General features: G+C 47.0%; 1 long non-coding RNA gene across 1 annotated transcript in view; it reads left to right on the top strand.

The window, feature by feature from the left end:
- Positions 1-27125, top strand: part of LOC123384253 — a 38250-nt gene extending 11125 nt beyond the window's left edge. Inside the window, exons 2-3 of the long non-coding RNA XR_006595014.1 lie at positions 26475-26651; positions 26783-27125. This is a non-coding gene — a long non-coding RNA (uncharacterized LOC123384253). The remainder of the gene's footprint in view (positions 1-26474; positions 26652-26782) is intronic.
- Positions 27126-27647: the final 522 nt, after the last annotated feature.

Here is a 27647-nt window from a genome sequence, read left to right as displayed (position 1 = left end):
CCATTTTTGAAGGTGGGAATTGAGGCTCAGAGAGATGCCGTGATTTGCTCACCCTCACGAAGTTTCATTGCCCCAGGACCCCCATCTGCTGGGGACCTTGAGGCCCTCACTCCCCTCCACGGCCCCAGCTCCCAGATTCTCTGGTTCCCATCAGAAATTCCAAATAAGGGGCTCCTGAGTGGCTCAGTCGGTTAAGCATCTGACTCTTGATCTTGGCTGAGGGTCATGATCTCAGGGTCATGAGATTGAGTCCTGGGTCAAGCTTCAGGCTGAATGTGGAGCCTGCTTAAGATTCTCTCTCTCCCCCTCTCTCCCCCTCCCCTGCTTGCTCTCACGCACGTGCTCTCTCTCTCTCTCAAAATAAATAAACATTAAAAAAAAAAAAAAAAGAAATTCCAAACAACTCAGACCAGACTTGCCCCAGAGAGTCTGGGTGGCTTCAATGCACACAGTGTTCTCTCTAACTTGTCACCTACGGCCACATGTGCTGGCCGGGGCTCCAAACTGAGTGCCGCTCAGAGATCTAATCAGGTCCGCAGTTTCAGTCACTGCAGTGAATCTACAGCGAGTGGAACAGCAAGAGCCAAAGCAGAAACCCTGGTGACAGTAGGAGCTCTCTGAGGGTTTGGTGGAATAAATTACTCAAACGCTTGGGTTTCTCGAGATGCCGTGAAACTTAATTCCTACTATGATACTGGGATAAACAAAATGTAATCTACAGCATTGTCCTAGCTCATCCAAATCGTATCTTCTTTTTCCATGTAAGTGATTGCAAAAAAAAACCATTGCAGAGACCTTCTGGAGCATTATCTTTTTTGGATCCGATTTTAACCGGAAGGCCAAATATTTCGCACCAAAGGCAAGTGCATAGTTGCCGCGAATGTAAGGCGAACTCCAAGGTGAAGTGGCTGGCTCCCCTGTACGATGGGAGATGCAAATGTTTTAAAGCTACTCAACAATTTCCCCTCGCAGCTGCCCATTTTATCTCGTGCAAAACTAGCAATGATACAAGCAGTTGATTATGGTTTACAATAGCAATAAACCTCTCACAATTGGTTGTTTCCAAAATAAATAGCCATTCTGTTAAATGTTAAATAACAAGTCATAAACCGCTGAAAACAACCAATTTCTTGTGGATTATTGCCTGAATAAATTTCAGCAGGAATGGCAGATCATTAAGCCGTGAACACCACAGATCAAAACCATTGAAATTAAAAAAAAAAAAAAAATCAATCAACTAATCCATGAAGAAGATCTCCCATTTTACAAACCAAATCACACCACATCTTGTAACATATTCTTTGGGTCTTTTCCTCCGTTGGTCAACGGTTAGCTCTATTCTTGCCCAAATCCTTACACGCTTTTTCAGAGATTGAAGAATTTCCGGCCTCGTGGTTAAATTGGCCCGTTCTGAGAGCATGAGGTTTCACTCAGCCACATTCTATAGGCATCACGTTTAAAGTCTACAATATTCCAATTGCTAAAACACAGACCTGTCCACTAAGTTAAACATTTGAGTCAAAGCTCAGCGGCAAATATATTCAAACTGTAGCTCTGATCGAGGCTGTTCTTACAAGAAGAGCCAACTTCATCGGGGTGATTGACAGAAGATTCCTTGCCATAGCAACCGGGGTTATCTCTCTGGAATAACAACATTAACCTCCTTCATAACCAGTTTTTCATCCTTATGTAGAAAAGGCAGTTGCATGCATCTCGCCTGATCCTTTATTTTTATTTTTGAGTGAACAGTTCGCACTTACACAAAAATAGGACAAGATGCAGGGAAACCAAATTAATTTTCAACTTCTCCCGAAAAAAGCATGACAATGGGTCTTGGAGGCAGAACAGCGAAAGGGCAGGAGGGGTCCCTGTCTCTTCTGAGCACAGGGCGATGGCGGAGAGATTTCTATTCATCGGCTGCCTCTAAAATAGCCTACTGCATTGCATTGATTTCCTTTGTGTTGTCACGGGGCTGGGGTGGAGACTTTTTTCAGATCTTATTCCTGCCTCATTCTGTGGCCTCATAACCCCTCATACACGTGTGCATGTACACCACCCCCCCACACACACCCTTACCTTAGCTGCGTTCAAGTACAAAATAATCAATGATCTGTGGAAAATGGTGGGAACATGCCTGCGTTCCATCTGGGAAAATATGCATATTCTATCACCTTTTTGAAAGAAACTGCTAACTGGATCCAAACCGCCTCTCGTCTTACATCTCGAGTTCTCTGGAAGCCTTGGACGTCAGTGGATTAAAATGTCACTGCAGCATCTCACCAGCACCTCGCAGAGATGCTGTGCTTACCTGTGACGCCAGTCTCTGCAAGTGAGAAGTGGGGCACTCAAGCCTCAAGGAGCACTAGGACAATGATGACGAGAGACAGACCGTGAACCTGGAGGGGCTGCCTCCAAGTCTCGTTCTCCCCATCTCCCATCTCAGAATCGTTTCCCATGGGAGCCAACTTAATTGCAACTGCTACCTTGACAGGCCGAACGATCTTTCTTGAGGCTTGTGTGTCGTTCAAAGTCACCATCTTGAAACCCAGGTTCCCAGGTGTAGTCTCGGAGAATTTTAGTCCTCTGCTGAGGAAAGGGCCTGGGTGGGAGAGTGAAACAAGGTGTCGCTTGGGCTAAAGCAAGAGGAATTTGGGAATACGGTATTGAAAAAGTGCGAAACAACGTGGGCCTAAGAAGGGGAAGGTAGCAGAATCGTTCCAAGTGAATCTGTGTCCCGACTTGGATTTAAGCGAACAAATTAGCCAAAAGGGATGACAACGGATTTCAAAAAAGTGTTCTGTGAAGAAACTGTGCACCTACTTTGGAAGTAGGAAGAACTCTTTGAGATCCCCCCTGTATGGGACACAAACATCGGAGGTGCCCTCAGATGCCCTTCAGGAGTACCTTGTTTCTGAAGAGGCCGCCCGTCCCCACATCCCCCACCAACGGCATCGCTGCTTTTGCCAAGCTCTGGAATGGACCCCTTGCCAAGCTGAGGCCCTAAACCTCACAGCCTCACTGTGGAGCACATTCATTCCAGATGCCGTCTACTCCAGGATTTAGATGTCATGCTACAGCCGGGGCATGGGACCTGGTTTCCGGAGTGGCTGCTCAGGGACCAGAAGACACCCAGAAGAGCAGGATGTTGCCTCCCCGGGAGTGAACGTGGACTCGGGTAACGAGATGGGGAACCTATTCTGTCTCTGAGGGGTGGCGTCTCCCGGCAAACCTACAGCCGTTCCTCAGGCTGAGGGGACACACCACAGAGCAGCCCGTGTCTTTGGCCACCCACCAAGAAGCCATTCTGGTGGCCATGGCATCACATTGCTTCTTGTCTTCCCTGCCCTTCTTCCCCTTTTCTTCTCACCCTCACCTCTCTAGGGTTTTACTTCCCAAAGAAAATAGCTGTACTATAATCCTTGTCTCAGGCTCTGCAAGGAGGATGTGACTGAGAAAATCACCTAGAAGTGTCATCAGGGCTGTGGCAACGTTCTCTAAACAGCTTTCAGGCAAATAAACGGGTGGGGAAAAGCGCAACCCTTCTCTTTCAGTGAGTCTATAGACCACCTGCCCACCCCTCCTTCGTTTACTGCAGGATCCCTGACTCTACAGTGATTTCTGGAAGCTGCAAGTTTCCTAAAGGCCGAGGTGTGAGAAAGGGTTGGTTAACTGCTCTTAAGAAATAGTGTAATGAGGGGCGCCTGGGTGGCTCAGCCTGTTTAGTGTCCGACTTCCGCTCAGGTCATGATCTCGAGGTCCGTGAGTTCAAGCCCGGCGTCGGGCTCTGTGCTGACAGCTCGGAGCCTGGAGCCTGCTTCGGATTCTGTGTCTCCCTCTTTCTCTGCCCCTCCCCGACTTGCACTCTGTCTCTCTGTCTCTCAAAAATAAACGTTTAAAAAATTTAATAAGAAAAGAAATAGCGTAATGGGCCTTTCTTATTCATCAACAAAGGCATTGAACTAGGAGAAAATTAAGCGTCTTTGCACCCAAGGTGTTTGCAATCAGTTTGTCTTAAAACAGAAAAGAAATGTATTTTAATAATCTAAAGAGCACCAACAGCAGCAAAACCCTGTCGCAAATTGCTGGGGCTATCAGACTGAAGAGACCTGGTGCCTACTTTCAAAACACACAGCGGGGGCGTTGCCTTTCCTGGTTGAGAGGAAAGAACCCTGATGCTCTCCCTTTCCCACTCAATGCTCTCCTCACGACGTCTTGCTAAATCCTGTGGCTCGTGTAAATATTTCATTCTTTACGGGTGTGTTGGTTTATTCATGGGCCTGGTCCAACCATCCTGTGATCTCTCTTTGTTTTGTGGAGTCTGTGTGCGACTGGTGGGTTGCAGCTGGTGCTAATGAGGCCAAAGTCTGGGTTCAATCCCCCTGGGGGCCAGTTAACTTCACTCTCCTCCACTGCCTGGGGCTGCGCCCAGCCACTCTGGCTAGAGCCTGTGTGTGTGACACTAGGGGGAGGGCACGCCAACAGAAAGGAGGGAGCAGCAGGAGATAGACGGTTCAACACACTGTCTACGCCTCTACTGGAGAATGTGGCTACGTCCTGTGGTGCCTTTGCCCTCTGCAAAGGTCAACGTTGGTTTTCTCCAGGATTCCCTATTTGATCCTCTCTAATTGTGCATGTGTTTTTGGCGTTTTCCTTTTTTATTTGATCAGCAAGTATTTGCCAAGTACCTGCCGTACATTAAGGACCGTGACATAGTTCCTTTGCTTCAATTCCCTGGCACATTCGTTGTTCATTCACTAGAGAAAACTGAAGGCTCTGTTGGGGGGGGGGGGGCGAGGTACAACCTACGGACACCAGAAAATAAACTAGGTGGGGTTACAGATTTTGTAGAATGTTTTGTGAGCATATTGAAAAAAAAATCATTTGTTCACTCAACAAAATGTGTTGATTATCTTTGTGTCTTGGGACTAGGGCTACAGCAGTGAAACGAAACAGATGGAAAAATTCCTGCTCTCAGGGAGTTTATAGTCCAGTATGGGGTCCAATAAACAACAAATAAGAGAAGCTGATGTGCGTTACCTGGTGACGAGTGTGAAGGAGAACAGTGAGGCAGGAACAGGAATGGGGGTGGCTGGGAAGGATGCTGCAATTATTAATAGGGAGGTCAGCACAGACCTGGCTGAAGAGTGAACGCTGCCAGCAACGACCCGGCAGGGGAGAGAGAGGGCGCTGTGTGAATAACAGGCGGGAGAACCTTCCAGTCGGAGGGAACGGCAAGGGTAGAGACCGTGAGGAGGGAGCATGCACGGCATGTTTGCAAAAGAGCAAAGAGGCCAGGGTAGCTGGAGCAGAGTGAGCAAAGCGGAAGCAATGGGCAATGCAGCAAGGAGGGAGGGAGGATGGGGTACCAGGGAGGGTCTACAGGCACTTGTGTGGGTGTCGGCTTCTTTCTGAAGAAGTCAGAAAATGCTTCATCAGCTTGGTCTTAAAGGCTGAGTCGTCTTAATGCAATCTCCCATGGAAAGAGGTGTTGCCAGACCTACCGTGTGGTTTGGGAGGGGACATTTGCGTGTACCAGGGTGTGTTTGCAGACTGGAAGACTGACCGGAGTCCACATCTATCTCCTGCCCCACCCCTGCCCCACCCTGTCCCCAAGGGTGTCTGTGCTAACAAGCCTGGGAATCACGTATGGTCCTGTGGTGGAAACCCACTCGGTCACTGGGATTACTTTTCCCACCAGCTGGGCAAGGGTGTGTGTGTGTGGGGGGGGCTCAGAGCAGATGTAGAAGAAAAGGGAATGAGTCATTTCTTGCCCTGTAGAGTTAGAGTCACCAGTTCATAGCTGACAAAGGAATAGGAAAATCACCTGGCAAGGCAACCCAAGGCCAAATGAGTGAGGAAGAAAGCAGATGTTCCCTGAGTTCCACGCAGGAGAGGGTGACCTCAAGGTGACCTCAGGGTGGCGGGGGGGGGGGGGCGTGCAGGGAGTGTTGGCAAGGGATTATGTTGGAACACATAGAGGAGGGGGAGATTTGAGTAGGTTGGGACGCATGGCTGAGATGTGGACCCGTGAGCAGGAGGGAGAACGCTACAAATTTATGTCCCCGTGTGAGGGACAGCAGGCTGTTTGGTACATGTTCAGGGCTCAGGAAGGAGACTGCCCAGGCTAGAATGGAACTGCTTTACTGGGAAGGAGTAGGAAAAGGGCTGGCAAAGAGTAGGGCAGATAGCGGAAATCCTGGAATGCCAGATGGAGAAGTTTGGACTTTTCCTCAGGGCGATTCTCTGCTTTGGACGGCAGGGTTATAGCAGACAGAACCATATCTCTTTCCTTTAGGCCTGTGTATATGTATGTTGTATGCCGGCTATAAAATACAGGGAACCCAGTTAAATTTGGACTTCAGATAAACAGCAGATAATCTTTCAGCCTGAGTATGTTCCATGAAATATTTGGGACATAAAAACAGAACACCCAGGTAAATTTGGATTTCAGATAAACGATGGACTTTTCTTTTTTAATAGAAGTATGTCCCATGGAATATTTGGGACATACTTATACTGAAAAAACATGCATTGTTTCTACGAAGTTCAAATGTAACTGGACATCGGGTGTCTTTATGTGCTAAGTTTGGCAACCCTAATATGTAGTATTGAATAAGTGTTGCTTTTCGATGCTGTGGACTCCAGCCGGGACCGAACCCCCTCCGGTGACACTAACCGGCCTGGAGAGCTCTGTCTTGGCCACCTCGGGTGCTGGCCCTCAGCACTCTGATGAGTCCAGTCTGAATTACTTAGAAGAACTGGTGGACCCCCAGCTGTCCCCTCAAGGGTCAGCTGCAGCTCCCCAAGTCTGCCCTTCTGGAGTTCAGCACCGAAGTCCTGACTTTTGCCAACAGACCGGTAGCAGCAGTGAAAATCAATAGTCTCCTCTCCTTCAGGACTCGGTCTCTCGCGAATGTGGTCCGCCACTCGGTTTAAGAACCGAAGCGCAAAGTGGGAAACGGAACAGAAGTTGTGTTGGAAGTCTAGAATGTGCCGAGCACGGTAGTGAGCATCTTGGACGTATGGTGGTATTTTATCCCCATAGGAATTCTAGGAGATACGCAGTACTCTGCCCATCCTATAGATTCAGAAGTAGAGAGTCAGCAAGGCGAAGTGATTTGCTCAGGGCAAATCCCGCTAGTGGGTCAGAGCCCGGGTTCAAACCCAGGCCGATTTGACTTTTAACACTACTGCCTGCTCACAGAGCCAGATATGCCACACACACGACTGGTTTGTTAGACTAACCTGTCCTCTAAAATTCCTAAGTGATAAACATCCTCTGAGAAACCGTTCCTGGTTGCTTTGAAAATGATCAGGTATCTCTCTCTGCGCTCGCACGATTTCCTTCCCACCTGTGTTGTTAAACAACGCCTGGCTCCCGCCACCCCGCTGTGCCGCAGAAACATTCGCTTTTCTGTATTCCCACTTATCCCTGAGGTCCTCAAGGTCAGCATCAGTGTTTTTCTATCAAGTGTGTCCCTTTCTACCTGCATGGCCTCGGATATTGGTCAGCGCACGGTAGACTCAATAGATATGTGCCACTGAATGCCGTTATAATTTCCAGTTGTCTTTTCCCATTTGTGCAGTGATGTCCAAGGATGCCGTCATGTTCGTGTGTCTCATTTGTGACTGCTGGTATTCTGCATTCTTATCTACTTTTTTACAGTGAGTTTTATATGTGTTTGTTCTTACCGAGGGCTCAACTGACTGGTCAATATCAATACTGGTAGAAGGTTCTTCCGCAGTCAAACGATGGACAAGTGGCTATCTTTGCAGAAGCCCAAACTAGTCTTCCCCGTTGTCCTTCTTTGCCATCTGTTGGGAGGTTTTGGAGGGAAGCAAACCCGACGGGAAGCCTAACTTCCTAGACTTAGGATCTTAAGGCCAATGTCTTTTCGGTCACAGTGATACAGGGATGGGATACCAAGAGAAGGGGCTAGAAGACACAATGAAAGAGAATGACCGATCAGTTCCGATCCTATTTCCTCACAAGAGCTTCATAGGAAAAGTCACCCTATATTTGAAAAGAGCACACGTTCCCACAAAACCTTCCAGGAGGTAGACGGACAAAATTTTCTCATGGTTCTGCTTCCAGAAGGAAATATGTGTATAAAAGGAAGTGCGGTATCCCATGTGCACACTGGCCCTTCAGGGGCCAGGCTGTGGAGCTGATGGCTGATGTTCACAGACAGGCTGTGGCTGAGGGGGTGGCATGGATTTTGAGCCTAGCCACCTGACACTCAAGCACTTAGTGAGGTCTATAAATGGAGATCATGGCATTTAAACATTTTTGATCTTTGTGATCTTCTGCAGGCCCGAGGTCCTTCCAGGAGTTTTATGACTAACAGTGATTGCCCTGTCACATTAATTCATTTCACATCGGCTGGTTTTTTTATAGGTCCTATCTGGGGCGACGATGACTGTGACAGAAATCTGGGCTTGTTCTTGCTGACAGAGTTAAATTTGGCCTGTGTTCCTTCTGCACAAGAAGAAAGCCTGAATTGCACTGAACAACTGTCTTGAGGGCATGTCCAGAGCTGAGTTTGTCTCTCTCATCTTCAACCTTTTATTGTTTTTGTTACTGTACATATTTCAGTGATGTCAGGCTTTTTTAAGGCTCCGCCTTGGGAGAAGCTCAAGAAATGGTCTGTGTTAACATTGGCGAGGTTAAGACAGTTTTATGCATATGAGCCTGGCTGTTTATTGATCCCATGGAATAAGAAACCATTTGGAATATCCTGGCTGTGAGAAATATAACCCTTGACCAGCCAAAGCCATTTGTCTGCCTTCTCAGTCGAGGCAGGCGCATTTAAAATCCCTCACCTGGGAGGAACTTCTTGGAAAGAATATTTCATGCAAAACGAATACGCTTCTTAGACTTGAATTGCAATTTGGCCGAGGAAAAATGAGCTCGTTATGTCTGGGCATGCATTTTGTTAGAGTCCATCTTGAGAGTGAGAGCATGGATTACTCAAGGGGTTCGTGTGTGTCATGTATCTTGGAGTAGATCTGGGATGCATCTTGCTCCCCATCCTGTATGAGGGGTTTGAGGCTGGGACCGCTGATTCTGTTGATTTAATGCTGTTTGTTGCTGGGGAGGAGATCCTAACAAAGTTCAGAATTTTAAAATAAAGTGCTAAAATATGCTAGGAGGAAATGGAGAACAGTTCTCCATTCCTATCTTGAGACCTTTATGGATATTTACTGGGTGTGGGGGGGGGGAACCTCCAAAACTTAAAGTCAGACTTAGATTTTGTACACATTTTGAATTCGGGAGAATGTCACATTGGCCTCCAGAGGTTCTGTTTTGTTCTTTTAAACTAGTCACTCTGTGAAATGCATTCTCTGAGGAATGTTGAAGAAACATCCAATCGATATTTTCAAGTTTCTACTGCTTTGGTGGCACCAACTGTGCCCAGAACTTTCTTCCTCACAACCTGCTATTTTCGAATGACTCACTGAGCTTAGAAGGTGGCTGAGTGGTGTGTGAGTACTTTACTAGAGAATGGATTTCAATAGCCCGTTGTGAGGTGATAAGGGCTGTGGGCCCTCCTAGGTGGATGAAGGCACGTGACTACAGAAACCTTAACAATTTTAATTAAAAAAAAATGTAGATATATTATACATAAAAATCATCATCGTCATCATCACCATCTGGATTTTGAGAAGCTGCTTTTCAGAGAATGACCCAGAAGGGCAAGACTTTTGAATACACAGGCTCCCCCTCAACATATGGGGATATAGGAAGTGCTGTCTGGCTTAGGGTTCCTCTCGTAATGTCACGGACATCATCTGGGGTGTCTGTTAAGGCAAGATTTTAGCGCCTTTTTGATTTTTTTTGCTTCTCAAATGCTAATTTGCATATGAATCCCACAGGATCTTGTTAAAATGCAGATTTGGGTTCAGTGGTTTTTAGGTGAGACTCAAGATTTTTCCTCACCATCAAGCTCCCAGGCAGTGCTCAGGACCCACCGTCTCCCTCCCGCAGGAAGATAAACACAACCTCTCTTTCTGCTGTCAACAGGACTGAGCTGGGCATCTCCTCTGGGATCTGGCTGCACCCTGGCTACTCATTTTTGCAACACAAGGGAAGAAACCAAAGGGTTGAGACACCTTTGGGGAAGGGTAGGGTTTTCCAAGGTGGAATGGGGGGAGGGGGGAAGGGGGTTCTCCTTACTGGGGAACTGTAAGGAGGGGGCTGTGTGGGGGCAACGGGGAGAGTGAGGAGCAGGGGAGAAAGGAAGGTGGCCGGAGGAAGGGGGTGGGGGTGTCCACGGGAAGCACCTGTTCTACCAGAACCTTTCCCAGACTCAAGTCTGTGGTCCTTCCTTCCATGACAAGCCAAGGCTCAAGTGAAATCTACAGAGAACGTCTGTTTCTCCAACATGGTGGTGCTACTCTGAGCTACACCTGACCCTTCACTGAAGGCTTTTTTACCAGTTCCATCGTAATCCTCTTACTACCATACATGTTTCAGCTGCACACGATGGGGTGCCACTTAATTGTTTCTTACCATTCTCTTTCAATCCCGCTCTTCCCTGCCCTTGGACGATACATAGAGGGCATAGCTTTTCTGGTTATTTCCAGGTGACAGTAGCCATTCTTATTAGCAGACATTAAAAACTCCACCACAATCTGATATCAAAATTGTTATCTGTCATCTTACTTAAACTGCTCCCCTCTTTCTAGCTCCAGCTGGATTCAGAAACCTGGAAGGAAGATAGAAACAGTTTCCTTCCTTCCTCCCGGTCAGCCCTCCCCTGGAAGGACAGCCCCGACACTCACAGTACAGATGCCTGACTGGGCCCGATGTCAATTGCTGACACTTTGGCCAGATGAGCCACATTACAGTCATTCTTGAGCCCTGCGAGTGGAGTAAGAGTTAAACCTTAATGCTTCGCTGTCATTCACCAGAAGGCATCATTTTCGAGATCCCTCTGTTAAGGGTCGAATTGTGCCCCCCACCCCGAAAAGATGGGAGTTGAAGTCCTAATGCCCATACCTCACTTATGACCTTACGAGGAAAAAAGGGTCATTACAGATGTCATCAGTTCAGCTGAGGTCATACTGGAATAGGGTGGGCCCCTAACCCAATATGACTGGGATCCTTGTAAGAAGAAAGCTACGTATACGCAGAAACACAGAGGTCTCCCTGTGGCCACAAAGGCAGAGGTTGGAGCGATGCAGCTTCCAAGCTAAAGAGTGCCAAAGCTTGCCGAAGACAAAAAGAAACGAGGAAGAGAAGGAGAAGGATCCTCCCCTAGGGTCTTCAGAGAAAGCCGGATCCCTACTGACACCTTGATTTTAAACTTCTAGCCTCTAGAATTCTAAGGGAAAAAATTACTGTTGTTTTAAGCCACCCAGATTGTGGTACTATGCTGTTGAAGTCCTAGCAAACCAACTCAGCCTCTTAGGGTCCTTACAGCGTGACTGTGAATTGCATTTGCTTGTGAGCATACCCGATCTCACTCAGTAGACTCAAAGCTCAAAGATTCCCTACAGCCCACTCCCCGACACAGATCACAGCGCTTGCGAGTAAATATTGGTTGAGTGGACACCTTTTAGAAGTTTAGAACTTAATGGTATGTTAAATACAAACAAAATACAAGAATTAACAAGGGAGAGATGCCTGCCCGCATTGGATCGGTGTGTATATTTTATTCATTACGACATGATATGATCTCATTTATGATTTACAGAAGTGAATTATTGTGCTGTAAGCTGAAACCCGTCAGTGGCTTCTCTCTGCAGCACGAATGCTACAAAACAAAAGTCTTCATCTCTTCTCTGGGTGGCAAAGATGGCCATCGTGTTAGTCAAATGGGAGACCCTCGTCTGTACCGCGTCCTAACTCCTCAGCATCTTTTCCGGTTACTCACTGAGCTGGAATGGCTGCTGGGGGACTCTTCCTGCCTGTGAGATTTACATTATTGGAGATTTAAAGCAAACACTATTTCAGAACTAGCAGTAACTTCAATAATTGACTGAAGTTAATGCCCCAAGGCAGAATCTCAGATCATCAATTTAACTTACCTGGTTCTTAATCGCTTGCAAATAGCTGGCATCTGGATGACTGCTGTGTACCTAAGAGGCCATGACAGGAGGGACCCAGTGCCTTGGAAGAGATTTGTGACGTTAGTCTCATTGGGTCTTTATTTCTTCATGGGTTCCTTTCTGAATAGCAACTTAGCAGAGACTCAGTTGAGAGGACCAGCTGCCTGCCTGTGTGTGTGTGTGTGTGTGTGTGTGTGTGTGTATTCATGCATGAACCAGAGCCAGCAGGGCTGAAGGACTGGGGAGGACCCACACTGCAATCTTTTAGAGACTGTATAAGAAAATACACTGAAGGCAAGAGAATGAAAAATTGAACTAATTAGAGAGGTTCTCAATTCCTTTAATGATTTTGTTTCTCCTTTCACAACCCCTTGTTCTTCGTATTTAAAGATTCTACTTCCATTTAGTGGTGTCATTTACTTCTTACTGAAGTGAGATGAGCAGTGGCTTTTTTTTTTTTTTTTTTTTTTGATACTGACAGAGCCCATGCCCTTCAACCTCATCCTTAAATCTATCACCCAGAGGTACGTCTTACTCAGTCTGGCTTTAATTCAGTCCAATAAATATGAATGATCTCCTACCTTATGCCAGACGCAGTGCCTGACAGTTGAATACAAAGACAAGTCAAACATAGCTGCAAATGATGAGGGGGTTAGAATATGGAGAGGGATTAGATAAATTGCATAGGTGTGGTAGGGTCCCTTCATTTTCTGTTCATAAGGGGGATTTTTACCAATCCTTGGAGGACAGTCAAGAGGTTAATCATATTGCCTCCCAAATCTGGAGTCTTATCCAGCATCTTCTGGTCATGAGTCTCTTCTCTGCAGCTGGCTCTATATCTAAGAAGGAACCCACCCAAAGGGCTAGAGCAGGTCTGTCTCACCTAAGGTGAGATAGACCTATGCTTCAGCCTCTTCCGGGTCCACTCCTTCAGACTACAATGTAGATATGTGAAATTCTTTACTGCATGGCTATTTGTTTGGAGGTTCTAATCAATCCAGAAATGGTACACATTGCCACCTTGGCAAGTAAAAAGTTGGATCCACTTTATTGCGGGTCCGGAAAGTGCTCAATGACCCTGACAATATAGGTCTCTGGGCAACTCTGGACTATAGCATTGTGGGGCACCCAGGGCCCAGTTGTGCTTTCTTACCCCCTTCCCCAGAATTGAAGTTATAAGGTCTGCAGTGAAGGCTAGCGGACCCCCCCACTGAGTCACAGATGAAGGAAAAGGAACTAGGAGGGCAGACACCTAGCCAGGCCTCCCAGCAGCAGGCCTGTCTGGTTTGTGACCTCATCCCTGTGCAGCTTGGGAATACAAAGGACCCTTTAGCCTGAGCAAAGAGGGGCCAGGAGAGCAAGAGAGGGGCTGAGCCTGTTCCCCACTCTTAAGGCCACTTACACCTACCCGCTGGTATATGGGACAGGATCCCAGGAATTTCTTCCTCTGTCCACTCATCAATCAGGTCAATCCCTCCTCCTTTGGGAATTGTGAAGAAAGGGTGAGAAAGAGGACCAAAATAGGCATTCCGATACTCCTTTCTGATCTTGGGGTGGAAATCCCCTTTCCTCCACGAACATGTGTACGTGCATGGGGCAGGAAAGGCAGCCGGGAATGTTCCTGGCAAGACAAACCACTGCCAGACAAAATCTCCGATGAGCGTTTGCAAATATGTAGGGAGGGTTACAATTGAAATTCTAGGTAGACGTGTCCTTCTGCCACACCTTCCAGACTTGGGGCTGTACATGGAGGTTGTCCCCTCACGTCGCCCCCTCCCCACCGCTGGTCTTGAATTTCTTCCCTCTGGTCATCCACCCTACGGCCACCTCCCCAGATCTCAGTGCAGGGGCCCCGCAGGTGCACTGGGAAAATGCTCTGCCTTTCTAAAGGGTTTCTTCAAGAATCCTCTGACCTAGAACTTTGCCTCCATGTGCAGTGCTGTCTCCGGCTCCGTCATCACAGCCGCTGGGCAGGTGCGCTGGGGACTGCTGACTGGCCCAGGGGAACCTGTGGGCAGGCTGACCGCCTTACCAGGCCATCTATGATGTCGCACCTAGCAAGATTTCCTCAGAGACCACACAGCCTGATCCTAGAACCCACCTGGAGAAAGGGGCGCGTTTCCAATTTGTCTCCTTTTGGTCTTGCTTCTTCGGAACAGCACATGCCCCACTCCCCCACTCCCCCACTCCCCCAGGCCAGGCGCCCTTCCAAGGCCATCAGGAGGTGCTCACTGGTGCAGAGGGAGATGGAGACGAGGTGCCAGGCCTGGGGCACTGTCTCGGATTAAACTGTCTTGATCCGGGACTTCTGATAAAAGCAGGCCGGAAGCAGCGTCCCTGGTTCATCCCCAGATAGACATGTAGATAAGTGAACCGATTCAAGGAATAGAGGGTAAGGGCTCCGTGGGAAATGCTGAGAAACTTTTGAAGGTTTCAAAGATGAAAAAAAGCTTAAATGTAGGCCGGCCCCAGAGGATGCACCCTGGAGGCAGCTCTCAGGGAGGGAAGTGCAGGCAGAGGAACCCGCCCGAGGGCAGAGGCCTGGAGGCGAAAGAAAAGGCAGATCCGGGCCGTGTTCGGGAAAGGTGGGGCTGACCCTTAGGCTGTGGTGCCGGAAGTAAGTAGGGACGTGGGAAGCCGGACCGTGCAGGGGGCCGGAAGCCAGGCTAGGGATGTCAGACGCCCTACCAGAGACACCCCACGGTTATTGAAGGTGTCTGGGGAGAGCGGCCCGGTCAGAGCAGTGCTTCGGCAAACAAGTCCCACAGCAGCGTCTGCCGGACTGGGGGACAGAAGGCCAGGAAGAAGGGGGACCGGCGGGGATGGCAGGCATGAGAAGGAGGATGGTGAGGAGGAGGAGGAGGGAGAGGATGGCAGGTAAGCGGGGATGGCAGGCATGAGAAGGAGGATGGTGAGGAGGAGGAGGAGGGAGAGGATGGCAGGTAAGCCTTAGAATGGCATGCACTGTTTCAAGCACGTCTCACGTCCCTAAGGTAATGCCCACACCACCACTGGGAGGGAGACTGCCATTTTCACCATTTTACAGATAACAAAACCGGGGGATAGAGAGGTTAAGTCACTTGTCCGGGGTCACCCGCCTAAGAGGTGGAAGACCCAGGGTGCCGCCAGATGCTCTAAGCTGTTTATTCAGGCAAAACAGGAGGGCCTGAGCGAAAGTGGGGAGCGCTAGAGGCGGGCTGCGAGACCGTGGGCCCAGAGGCCACCTGGTCCTGTGTGACGGCAGTGGGGCGGGGGTGGGTTGGGAGAAGAAAAAGTGAAAAGGCCCATCCAACGTGTTGCCATAGACCCCGGGCAACAGCAGCGGTGTCGCTGGAATGGGGACGCCCAGAGGGGGAGCTGGCACCCAGAGCAAAGTGGAGCACTGGTGGCCTGGACCAGCATCCCTGGGGCTGGAATCCTGCAAGAGCCTTTTTGCTACTTTGCCTCCTTTCACCCGCCCCTTACCAGCCACCCTTTACCCGGGGGAGCTCTACATAATGGAAAGCGCATCGTGTTATTCCTCGGTAAAATCCTTCAGTGTCTTCATGGCTCACAATTCTAAAAATCTGGGTTCCCGACTCTGGCTGACAAAACCCTACCTGCAGTGGCTCCAGCCAGTCTGTCTGACCCCGCGTCACAGCCCTCTGCCCTGGTCGGCCTGGCTCCCACCTCCCCACACCCATGGAGCCCTGCCTCCCCCCGCCGAGTGCCAGCTGCTCTCGCTCAGCATCCTTCCAGGCTCACGGGCTCCCGCCGAAATGCTCACTGGTAAACGAGGCCTGCCCCAGCTGTGTCGCCTGAGCTGGCACCTCTCGTCCCCATCTGTCACATGCACAGTTCTGTCAGTCGCCACCAACGTACTCGTGTTTACTTGCACATGTGCGTATGCGTCTCCTGTGGATGCGGAAACCGATTAGCACATGCTTGCTGACTTGAAACCGCAGCAATTTATTCTCCCACAGTTAACTCAGGCCGGAAGTCTGAAATCAGCGCTGGGCCTGGGCCAAAGTCAAGGTGTCCGTCCGCAGGGTCATTCTCCCTATGGAGGCTCTTAGAGGAGAACCTGGGCTGGCCTCTTCCACCTTCCGGTGGCCGGCAGCAGTCCTTGGCTTGCGGCTGCACCCCGCCAGCCCCCAAGGCCGGCTCTCTCAGCTCCGCGGCCGCGTCACCTCCTCTCTGTGTGTCTGTGTCAAAACCTCCCTCTGCTTCCCTCTTAGAAGAATACATATAATTGCATTTGAGGCCCCCTCTGATAATCAAGGATAATCTCCCATACCAAGACCCTTAACTCAATCACATCTACAAAGAACCTCTTTCCTTGCAAGCTGACATTTACAGGTTCCAGAGATTTAGGGCCTGATATTTTGGGGGGGGGGGGGAGAGGCATTATCCTGCCTCCTGCAATTTGTCTCCCTCCATTGCTCAGTGGGAGCAATCTGCTATGCCCCAGGCACCTAGGACTGTGCCCACAACATAGCAGATACTCAGCTGGTATTTACTAAGCGACTAAATAAATTAATATAGCCCAGTGTACTTTATTCTAAAAAGTATTTTTCATTATATGTTCATAATTTAATAACAATACGCCATACTGTTCTAACTCCTATAACAATAAAATAGCTTTGATATGACAGTCATCTTACAGAAATGAAAACATGATTTAATGAAATGGCATTTTATGAGCTTTAGGCAAAGCAAATGTTTGAATTATCTTGTTTAAATTAAATGGCTCTTTTGTGTTCAGTAGTAAGCATCACTAAGTGTGTCTATCTTGCTAATACAGTGGCATCATTATATTCTAAATTATACAATTTAATTACATGTAACTTGAAATTTAAACTGAAATATTGTTGAGGTACAAGCATAACCTTTACATCCACGCGTTATTATTATTTTTTTTTTCAAATGGCGTGACACTCAGGAAAATTTAACAAAATCGTATGTTTTCAACCAGCTACATAAACCGTAAGAACCAGACAAATTCAGTTCTAACCTTTGCTTTGCCACTTATTGGCTGCGTACCTCTGGGCAAGATCCTCGAGTCTTCTAGGATCTCCAGCTCCTGCTCTATAAAATGCGGTTCTCGAGAAGAGCAAGATGAATTCAGATAAGCACCTAACAGGTGTCCCTGGCGGTCAGCCAGTGTTAGCACCCCCTTCATCCTTCCTTTCTCACAAATGAGCCAGGGACAAAATCCACTTTCTTTCTTCCTTTCTTCTTTTCTTCCTTCTTTCCCTCCTTCCTTCCTTCCTCTCTCTTTCTTTCTTCCTTACTTTCTTTTATTTATTTATTTATTTATTTATTTATTTATTTTTTATTAAAAAAAAATTTTTTTTAATGTTTATTTATTTCTGAGACAGAGAGAGACAGAGCACGAGTGGGGCAGGGGCAGAGAGTGAGGGAGACACAGAATCCGAAACAGGCTCCAGGCTCCGAGCTGTCAGCACAGAACCTGAGGCGGGGCTCGAACTCATGAACGGTGAGATCGTGACCTGAGCCGAAATCAGACACTTAACCGACTGAGCCACCTGGGTGCCCCTCTTTCTTTCTTTAAAAATTTTTAATGTTGGGGCGCCTGGGTGGTGCAGTTGGTTAAGCGTCCGACTTCAGCTAGGTCACGATCTCGCGGTCCGTGAGTTCGAGCCCCGCGTCGGGCTCTGGGCTGATGGCTCAGAGCCTGGAGCCTGTTTCTGATTCTGTGTCTCCCTCTCTCTCTGCCCCTCCCCCGTTCATGCTCTGTCTCTCTCTGTCCCAAAAATAAATAAATGTTGAAAAAAAATTTAAAATAAATAAATAAATAAAAAATTTTAATGTTGATTTATTTTTGAGAGAGACAGAGGGGGTGAGGGGCAGAGAGGGAGGGAGACACAGAATCCAAGGCAGGCTCCAGGCTCCGGGCTGTCAGCACAGAGCCCGACTCGGAGCTTGAACTCATGAACCCTGAGATCATGACCTGAGCTGAAGTCAGATGCTTAACCAGCTGAGCCACCCAGGCCCCTCCCCACCCCCCAATCCATTTTAGATTTGATGACGCCACAAACCCACATACACTATACATAAATGCACTGGCCTAAAACATGTGACACGAAGGCCTAAGTCCTTCCGGTGTGAGCCGGGCTTGTTTCTTTGCCATTGCTCTGCGCAGTGAGGAACCACCCCGCGCGGTGAGAAACCACCCCGGCCACATTCTGGGATTTGATATCTCAGCCCGAGGGATGAGGGAAGAGGCACGAGAAGGATTGAAGTTGAGCCCTTTGCAGAGAGGACACCCTCCTTTGGGCACCTGGTGGTTGACAGAAGCTGGTGGAGACAAAGGAGGGGTGGTCATCTGAACTGTCCGAGAGACAGAGAGGAAGAGTGGGCTAAAGCATGGTGGTGCCCACGTTTCCTTCGAGGGGAAACAGACCATCTATGGGGGAGTGTTTTTGAAACACGGGACAGTTGAACAGTCTGAGGCTGAGCACGCAGTGGTGCCAGAAGTCGCAGAATATGTATCAAAGCAGAATGGGGTGGCCCCTCTTTTTTTACCCCTGAACCTCTCTTTATTATGGGCTCACCATTTATTTCATAGAATTTGAGATCCAGAAGAGTCCTCAGAGATAATTTGGCTCAACCTCCTTCCCCATGCAGACAATCCCTTAACGACCTTGACAGCAGATGGCCATCCTTTGTGGTGTTGCTTTTGTTATCATTTATTTTCTTTAGTAATCAGTTTTTGTAGAACATCATTAAGTGAAAGGGTTTATTTTTCAAGTCCCCATTGGAATGGCTGTCTGTTTACTGTCTCTGTGTGTGTCCCATATCAAATTAGACCCTGGGACTTTCTGCTCCCAGGTGACTCCAACTATTAGTAGGGGCAGAAAAGGGGACAGGAGGTCTTGACCTCTCGGGCAAGACTCCTGGGTAGGATTCAGGCCGGGGACTAGGGAAGAAGGTCAGGAATTAAAAAAAGAAAGAAAGAAAGAAAGAAAGAAAGAAAGAAAGAAAGAAAGAAAGAAAGAAAAAGAAAGAAAGAAAAAGAAAAATTCCTAGTTTAAGAAAGGTTTTTCTGACCTTCACTGTTGTTTTTCAAATCAGGCCAATTGAGATTTTTCTCCTTATACAAAGAAAGTTGGTTCAAAGTTAGTGTCAAGAAAACTTGTAGAAATACAGAAAAAACACACAAAAATAATAAACATTTGAGGGTCTTGCGATTATATGGTTTCTTCAATTTTCTTATTCTTCCCTTTTCATATTGGACTGTGGAAATTTTCCATGTTGTTATATGTTCTGCAACGTAATTCCTAATTATGCAGCACATTCTATTGTGTGGCTGTGGAATTATTTACTTTACCAGGCCCTCCTAGTTCCTCTCACCTCTTGCTTCTTCATGCTGGTCAGGGAAGCTGCTTTTGGCATAAGCGCTTCTTAATCTGCCTTGACTTTCATCCAGACCCAAAATGCTTGTCCCAGTGTATTTGGATGCGATGATACAATTACCGTGTGTTTCCTGGGAGTGATCACGGTGATGCTACGGAGTCCGTCTTTGGGCTTTGTGCCGATGATGTGTTAATTACACTCTGTCAAGCCCCAAACTTCGATTCCCCAAACGACTCTCGGTAAGAACGATCATTTGTGTTTCACGCCGCAAGTGAGAATCAGTCTAAATGGTAGCTTTAAATCAGCCTTGGCTGCTAACTTTGGCTCCATTGACTTGTCTATAGTCAAGGCTCAGGCCACGGCAAGGCTTGCAGTGGGCTGGCGAGACCAGAATGGGCTGCGGCAGAACCACCTGCCTCACATTCTGTGGCCACCGACCCAGGCCGCGGGTCGAATCAGGACTCCCCCTCCGGGAGCAGGCAGGGCTGCTCACACACCTCCATTTCTGCCCCACCTGGCTCTCTACTGTCCCTAATCTGCATGGGGCATCTGGCTGCACTGTCATTACCCAGGACAAGTGGCAATGGGGCCTGAAGGCAAAAGGCAAACACTTGCAATGGGACCCCCGGAGAAGCTCTGGGACCTGATGTTTTGAGAAAGACGTAAAGAGTCAGGGATGCTAAGGTTACTGAATCTTGAACCTGTGTAGGATAACCGGCTTGTTCGTTGGGTTAGTTGGCCCTGTAAGGACAGATACACCCCCCTACACACACACCTTTCAAAGAAACCCCTGGGCCAATAAGTCTTCATCTGCTGGTTTGATCTCTGAGTTCACAAACCTCTGTCTCATTTGGTGCTAACTGAACAGCTGTCCATAAAGCCAATCCTGGGATACTGACCTTGATTCTAAAACTTTCACCTCCTCTTCTTGTAGAGTCACACCCCGGATATTGTCACCATTTTCATTCTACTTCCTCCCTCATCCAATGCTAGATAGCCCTGCTGACTTTACTGGGAGTCCTTGGGTATCAGACTATGAATTTTCACATGAAAGAATGCCCTTCGTCTCTTCTTGGGGATGCAGTTCGTCACTGGGCCTTAAATAGTGTCGCTTGTGTTCCGGGTCTCATGACGGCATTGGTAGTGGTGAGGTTTTACCACGAGGCTTTGGAAGCAGTGGACACAGACATGCAGGAAAGGGTGACAAAGGAAGACACACGGGTAGTGGCCTGGGGTAGCGACTGATTTTGCCTGACACTCTCTTTCTCCCAGTGACAGACTTTGTCCCCTAGCTGCAGAGATGGGGAAGGGACCAGGCCTAATAATCATAGCTTCCCTTTCCCTGGCCACAGTGATGAGCCCAGGCATGGGCATGAGACCCGTATAGTTAGAGTTCATCAGAGTCTGTCCCTGGGATTGATTCACGTAGGCATGGTCTATGCCATGCGAGTGAAGACAGAAGATGAAACCAGTACATAAAGAAGAACAAAGATGGCAGAAGTGAGAGACAGGAGGAGAGAGAAGTATTATGGAGGCACCGAACACGGGTTCTGGTCCTTGGGGCCCTGGTCCCCTCCACTGCCACCTCAATTAAATGAAAACCTTTAGCATCTTTCTTAACCATGGGACCCATTTATTCTCTCGTCTTGCATAAGCTCGTTTGTGATGCCCTCTGACACAAGTGGCAAAATGGCCCCGACTAATGCACTTTCTGACGCCAGCAGGTGCCAGTGTGATTTGTGAGTACAGATGACACCTCCCTCTGGGGACTTCGGGAAATAACATGAGGACACTTTGAGGAAGACTTGCCTCCTGCAGGCAAGCAGGATGAGGTCTCCTGCCATAATAATTTGGATTGTAAAAGGGAAGTATGACCTTGTTTTATAATCATAGGCGTGTGAAACCAGGAAACATGTAGGTTATACTATCACAAATTCACACAAATCTCTTACCCAGACTGGCTCTTGGCTGGATCTCTCCCACCTGCTGGTGCCCTAGTGCATCAGACAAGCTCAGACACATGTCTAAAACGTGGAGATCACTCGGGCTCTGGCTGGACACACCGTCTACTTCACTCAATACTGTATGGAGAGGTTTGTGAGGTCTCAATGGCCAGATAAACGCAGGAGGAGGAGGAAGGGGAGAAGGAGGAGAAATAATCAAGGGTCACATCAGGATTTAAGGTTGAGGAGGCAGGTGTTTGGTGAGGCCACAAGCCTAGATAGAAAACCTATTGAGGGGGAGAGCAGGTATGTAAAAGATAAATTCAGAGTTGGACTTAACCACAGACAGTGCATGAAAGACCCAGGGATCCACTGTTCTGCTGTTTTAGCAGATGCTTAGAACACAGCTCTAGAACTTGGGAGAGGGCTAGATGTCACAGGCAAATAGAATTGAGACCATGAAGACCGGATAAAATATTTCAAGATGCTTGCATTAGTTTCCCAGGGCTTCTGGAATAAATTATCACAAACTTGGTGGCATGAAAGGGCAGAAATGTTTTCTCTTCTTATAGTGCAGGAGGCTAGATGCCTGAAATCAGGTTTTTGCCAGGACCACACTCCCTCTGAAGGCTCTAGAGAAGAATCCTTCCTTGCCTCTTCCTACCTTCTGATAGTTGCTGGCAATTTTTGGTCTTTCTTGGCTGGCAACTGCATCAATCCAATCTCTGCCTCTGTTGTCACACGGCCTTCCCTCTGCGTCTGTCTATCTTTGTGGGTCCTCCCCTTTTCTTATAAGGACATCAGTCATGCTGGATTCAGGACCCAACCTAATCCAGTATGACCCCATTTTAACTTAATTAATTGCACCTGCCAAGACTCTAGTCCCAGATAAGCTCACATTCTGAAGTTCCGAGTGAACATGAATTGTGTGTGGCGAGGCGTTATTCAATGTAGTATAAAGGTAAGGAAAAGAATGAAAGAAAGCTAAGGGCAGAATCCTGAGAAGCACTAACATTCTGGAGTTTAGAAGGGAAGTGTCAGCAGAGAAATGAGAGGAGAGATAGAGGAAGTAAAAATGTGAGAGCGGGGAAGCAAGGAAGCCAGAGGAGTAAAGAGTCTTCTTGAAGCACAATCACTAACCCACATCCATAGTTGTTGAGAGGTCAAGTGCGAGGGATTCAAATGGGTCAGTGCATGTGTCCACTGGGAAGTAGTGGTGACCTCCATAGGGTGACCAACCATCTTCGTTTACCCATGCCTGCGGGGGTGGGGAGCTGCTTTGGATGCAGCCCTTGCAGAGCAATGCCAGGCCCACCTAGATGGCCGGTTTCCTACCTCAGCATCAGCAGTTTTTTGGAACTGAGGATGGAGAGAAGTCAGGGATAAAGTTTAATGGGTTGGGGAGTGAGTAGGAATCAAGAAATGTACTCCTGTGGGTATGATTGTGGCTCTCGTGGTTGTGCTATGTTTTTCTGACAATTTCACTAGATTGGGAATTTCACTGGTTAGGATGTGGGCTTGGGCTTTAGTCCAAAGTGAGATCTTCAGTAAGGTCAGCTTAGTCTCTAACCACCTGACATCATGGAACAACCAAATTATTGGGGATCAGAGTGTCCCTCAAATTCAGTGAAAGCCACTCTGACCTTTCTTGTCTGGCAGGATACTCTAGGGCACACCATTTAAATGAACCCAATTTGAAAGTTCACCTATCTCTACTAAATATGATAGCTATCTTGCTCTGCCTTCAGAGCACTTATCTTCAAAGCATTCAGCACTAGGCAGAAGTCTTGATTTTTCCTTAAAAAGAAATCATCAGGATGTCTGACTCCATCCAGACCTTTGGATGTATGATTTCATTATTCATGGCTGGCGCTCCTCTTCTGGCTTTTGATCTGTAGTTTACAGAATATGTGCATAAGGAGACTCTCTTTTCCATAAACTGATCTCTTTACCCTCTCAGCCCAGAATAACTTTCCATTTATTCCTCTGATAAAGCGTTGATGCCGTGAGCCAGCATATATTAAGTCTATCATTATACAAACACAGCCCTAGACTTTTATCCAGCCCCGATCAGCAACCAGATCACTGTCAGTGCTCCTCAAGTGTTTTCTGATGATGAACAGCAAAGGGGGCCTGAGGTTTTTCACAACCATCAAATCTGGAGAAGGAATCTCATCTGAGAACAGTTTTCAAGGTCTATCACCAGTATTCCAGTGCTATTAGTAGGTTTCTAATGTAGTGAAATAAATAATCTCAGCCTTACTTCACTAATATGCATTTTAAAATACACATCAAAACACCATTTAATTAAAATTCGTCAATAGCTCTCTGCCTCTCTTCTGATGAAGATCAATCATTAACATAGCTTCCAAGGACCCTTCCCTCTCTTGGGAAGTCACAAATACATATATATCTTTTATTGCTCTCTATAGCACTTATAAAACAATTATTTGTTGATACAGACATCAATGTTTTATTCATATATCAGATCTTAAGTTCTTTGAGAGCAGGAGGATATTGTATCTATTTCACCCTTGTGTACCCAACAATGCCCCATCATGCTCTTGTAGATAGTAGGTGCTCTATGAAGTTTATTGAACTGAGTCATATTCAAAGGATTATTGAAAGCATTTACTTTTTTCATGGATTTCTGATAAATGTAAGAATCTTCATCTTCTCCCATTAATAATATTTTTAGTAAGCTTCATTTCCACTGGCTCTGTTAATAATGTAATTCAAAAGCAAAGAAGTTTATCTAAATATGTATGTCTGTGCTACTTTTGACCTCGTAAAGAGTATATTCCATTCATTCAATTCAATTCAGTAAATGTTCATTGAGTGCCTACGATGTCCAAGGCTCATAGTGTAGGAGTACAGTGCTTCATTTCAGTGGGGTGATTTGGGATTAAAAAAAAATCTCTGAATGAGTTTGGGCTCCCAAGTCCAACTGGAACAATCCACAAAATGATTCTCTCAAGTTTACTGTGTAGCCCTTCCTCTTCCCTCCATCCCTTCCTTTCTTCCATAAGGCGTTGTTGGACATCTCTTAGAGATGGTCGTAACAGCTCTGGATTAGATATTTTGGAAGGAGTGAGACAGAAGAAGAGATCATGCTGTCCTTGCCCATTTGGAAAGAAAAGTTCAGTAGATAAGGCACCCCACAGACAGCAAGAGATCTGGGGTTAATTCCCACCCCTGTTCTGTCACTAAGAACAAAGCAAACTTAACAAGTCTTCCCCACAGCTCAGGACGTCAGTTTGTTATCTGTAAAATTAGGGCATCAGACTGGATGATATCTAAAGAATAGTAGAGATTAGAAAGTCATTGAGCCAGATGACTCTCCCCAGTAACTAGAGCCTTTTGGCAGGAAGGCAAAGTATTGTTTTATTGTTTTTGTTTTAGTTTTGTACCTATAGAGAGCACTGTCCCCTCTCACGGTGCAAATGTTGGAAGAATCCAGTGCAAAGTTAGGTTAAATGGGAGGTCCTTTCCCAGCACCTCAGGGCTTTGTCCTGCTGCCATTCTTTGGCCACTTCCATTACCTATAAGGCTGGGAAAACATCTCAAGGCCTAGCATACTATCTTAAATCTAATGCATAAGGCTGGATATTTATTTTATTAGCATTTTCAACTGTACCAGCGATTTGGAGTTTGACGAGAGTGAATAGATGATATATTTCTTACCTAGTAATTATGAAGCCTTAAGGGAATAATTAGCTCACGGTCTTATAAATTTTATTTACTTTCCAATATTTTATATGATCTATATGAAGATAGAGATTGGGTTGTTTTTAATTTCAGACAGATGAACATAGGTAACCAAATCAACTGGAGACACTGTAGATGCTTGTCTCAAAGAAGTCTGAAATGAGATCAGTTACACGCATTCAGTCACAGCTAACTGAAAACCCGATGACTGAAATCCTAAGAACACCTTTTGCTCTCCCAACAAGTCTCAGGGCCTGGGTTTCTATCTGCGCCATTTTCTTGCTTTTTCAGTTGTAGAATGGCCACCGTAGCTCCAGATATCAACTCCCCACATGACTGTAACCACAAGAAGGAAGCAGAATAGACCTCTCCTTGTGTACCTCTTTTATTGGAAAGATCACTCTTCCAGAAGCCTTCCCTCCAGACTTCCCTTGTATCTCAGTGGCAAAGGAAGCTGCTAAAGAGAATATCTATTGTTGTTCTCAGCTTCTACTTGGGAAGGTATACAAGGGAAAAGAAGGTTGGCCATGTCTGTGGATGGCCTGCCAGAGTGTTTACCAGAATCCATCTCCTTGGCCACTCACCACCTTTGACATGACTCCTCCCCAATAGCCACTGTGGATGGAATGCTGTCACCCATTTTCTATGGGAGGACAAACGTACAGAATCACTCAGTTCCTACAGCTACCGCCAAATCCCCAATCTCTGGGTGGTTGGTAATCTCCATCATGTCTCCATGTAGACTCTTAAAGTGCAACAGCCTACAACTGAAAGATAATATACCTGCTTCGAACACGGTGGTGTAGAAGGAAGAAATTGTCTTTAATAAAATCTTGCATTTGGAAAAGGCATAATGGGAAACACATAATAGTCCCTGGTTTTTAGCACATACCCAGTCCTGTTGATCTTTAATAAACAGTAAGAATGTGAGAGGATTCAATTTCTTAGTTAACCTATCTGGAAGCCTATGATACACAGTAAGAACTATAACACAAGGCAAGGAAAATACGATGCAAGGCAAGGAAAGCCTTCAGCCCCATTTTCTGTGAGAGAAAATGGTGAAGGAAGTCGGATTGGGCAGGAAAAGCCTCCGGCTTGGCTACAGATCTGATAAAGTCTTTGCTAACTCAGAAGGGAGCTTCAGAGCAAAGATAGTTCATTAGAAGATCCCACATTGTGCAGAAATAGCCAGCCCTATCTAGTCACTGACTAGGGGCTTCTCGGAAAGACTGCGGCTTCTGATCTACAGCTGAGCAGCATCTCAAAGGGGCTCACAGCCAGAGGCTATCAGCTAACCATTCTCACTGCGCCTTCTTTCTTAAAGGGGTCCTGAATGGGGCTGCTGTGGAGGTGCAAGGATACGGCCAACAGTATAGTTGACCGGCTTCGTTTGTGTTCTCTCTTTATCAGTTAATGGTGGCTGCTGTGAAGAAGTTAAGAACGAGAGTGTTGGATGGGGAGGCTTCATTTTTATCAGACCTTTGCCTACAGGCGAAGAAAACTGAACGAGAGGAGTTGGAGAGGTTTGGCTCTAACTTTGCCCGGCTTAGCCTTTGCTATGTCCACGCTTCCCTGCTTCTGACTCCAGTAAGTCTCCGAATTGTGAAATGCTCCATCAGTTTAGATCGCTGGTTATCAGCAGAGAACATCCCAGAAGAGGTCTTTTTCTTCCCTTTGTCACGACAGATCTCTAACCAGTGTTTATCTTTTTCTTGTAGGACCTTGCCAGAAGCTGCAAAAAGGAGCCAACATAACCCCAAATCCTAAATGCTTCTTACCATTTCTCGTAACACTATAGCCTCAGTAGGCATGTGCTTTTGATACAGGTTGGCTGGGTCCGAGGACCTAGAGAGAGATCCACAGGACCAGCCATGAGGTTCCCTTGGCTTCACGCAGGATGGAAATCAAACATGAGCCTAGAGGAAGTGAGAGTAGGGTTGTTGTTTATTTTTTTAATGTTTATTTACTTCTGAGAGAGAGAGAGAGACAGAGAGAGAGAGACAGAGAGAGAGACAGAGACAGAGCACGAGCGGGGGAGGAGCAGAGAGAGAGGGAGACACAGAATCCGAAACAGGCTCCAGGCTCTGAGCTGTCAGCACAGAGCCCGACGCGGCGCTCGAACTCACAAACCGCGAGATCGTAACCTGAGCTGAAGCTGGATGCTCAACCGACTGAGCCACCCAGACGGGGATGTAGGAAGCAGGAAAAGTTTTACACAGGGTCCCTTTAATTTGTCTGTTTCAGTTTGAATCTCAGGAATGAAAATGAAGAGTCTGAAACAAATGTCTTCCCACCACCTAGTGAGTGTTACCAGTATCCCAGCCTTTAATGGAAGTTCCCACTGCCCCTGTACTGCCCCCTTGATTCTGTCATTCTGTATTTTCAGGTATATTACTTGTGCCTCTCTGTTTATTTCAACTAAATGTAAAAATAACGTGTTTAGCTACAAGTAACAGAAAACCTGAATTGCAGGGGCTTACACAATAAGTATGCTTTTATTTCCTCAACAAGACGCCTGGAGGTAGGTGGTTCCTGGGTAAGTTTAGCATTTCTATGACATCAAGACACACGACTGCCATCTCA

Source organism: Felis catus, chromosome A1 (genome assembly GCF_018350175.1).
Source record: "Felis catus isolate Fca126 chromosome A1, F.catus_Fca126_mat1.0, whole genome shotgun sequence".
NCBI classification, from domain to species: Eukaryota; Metazoa; Chordata; class Mammalia; order Carnivora; family Felidae; genus Felis; species Felis catus.
The sequence above is the reverse complement of the archived record's forward strand: the minus strand, read 5'-3'. Positions and strand labels throughout refer to the sequence as shown.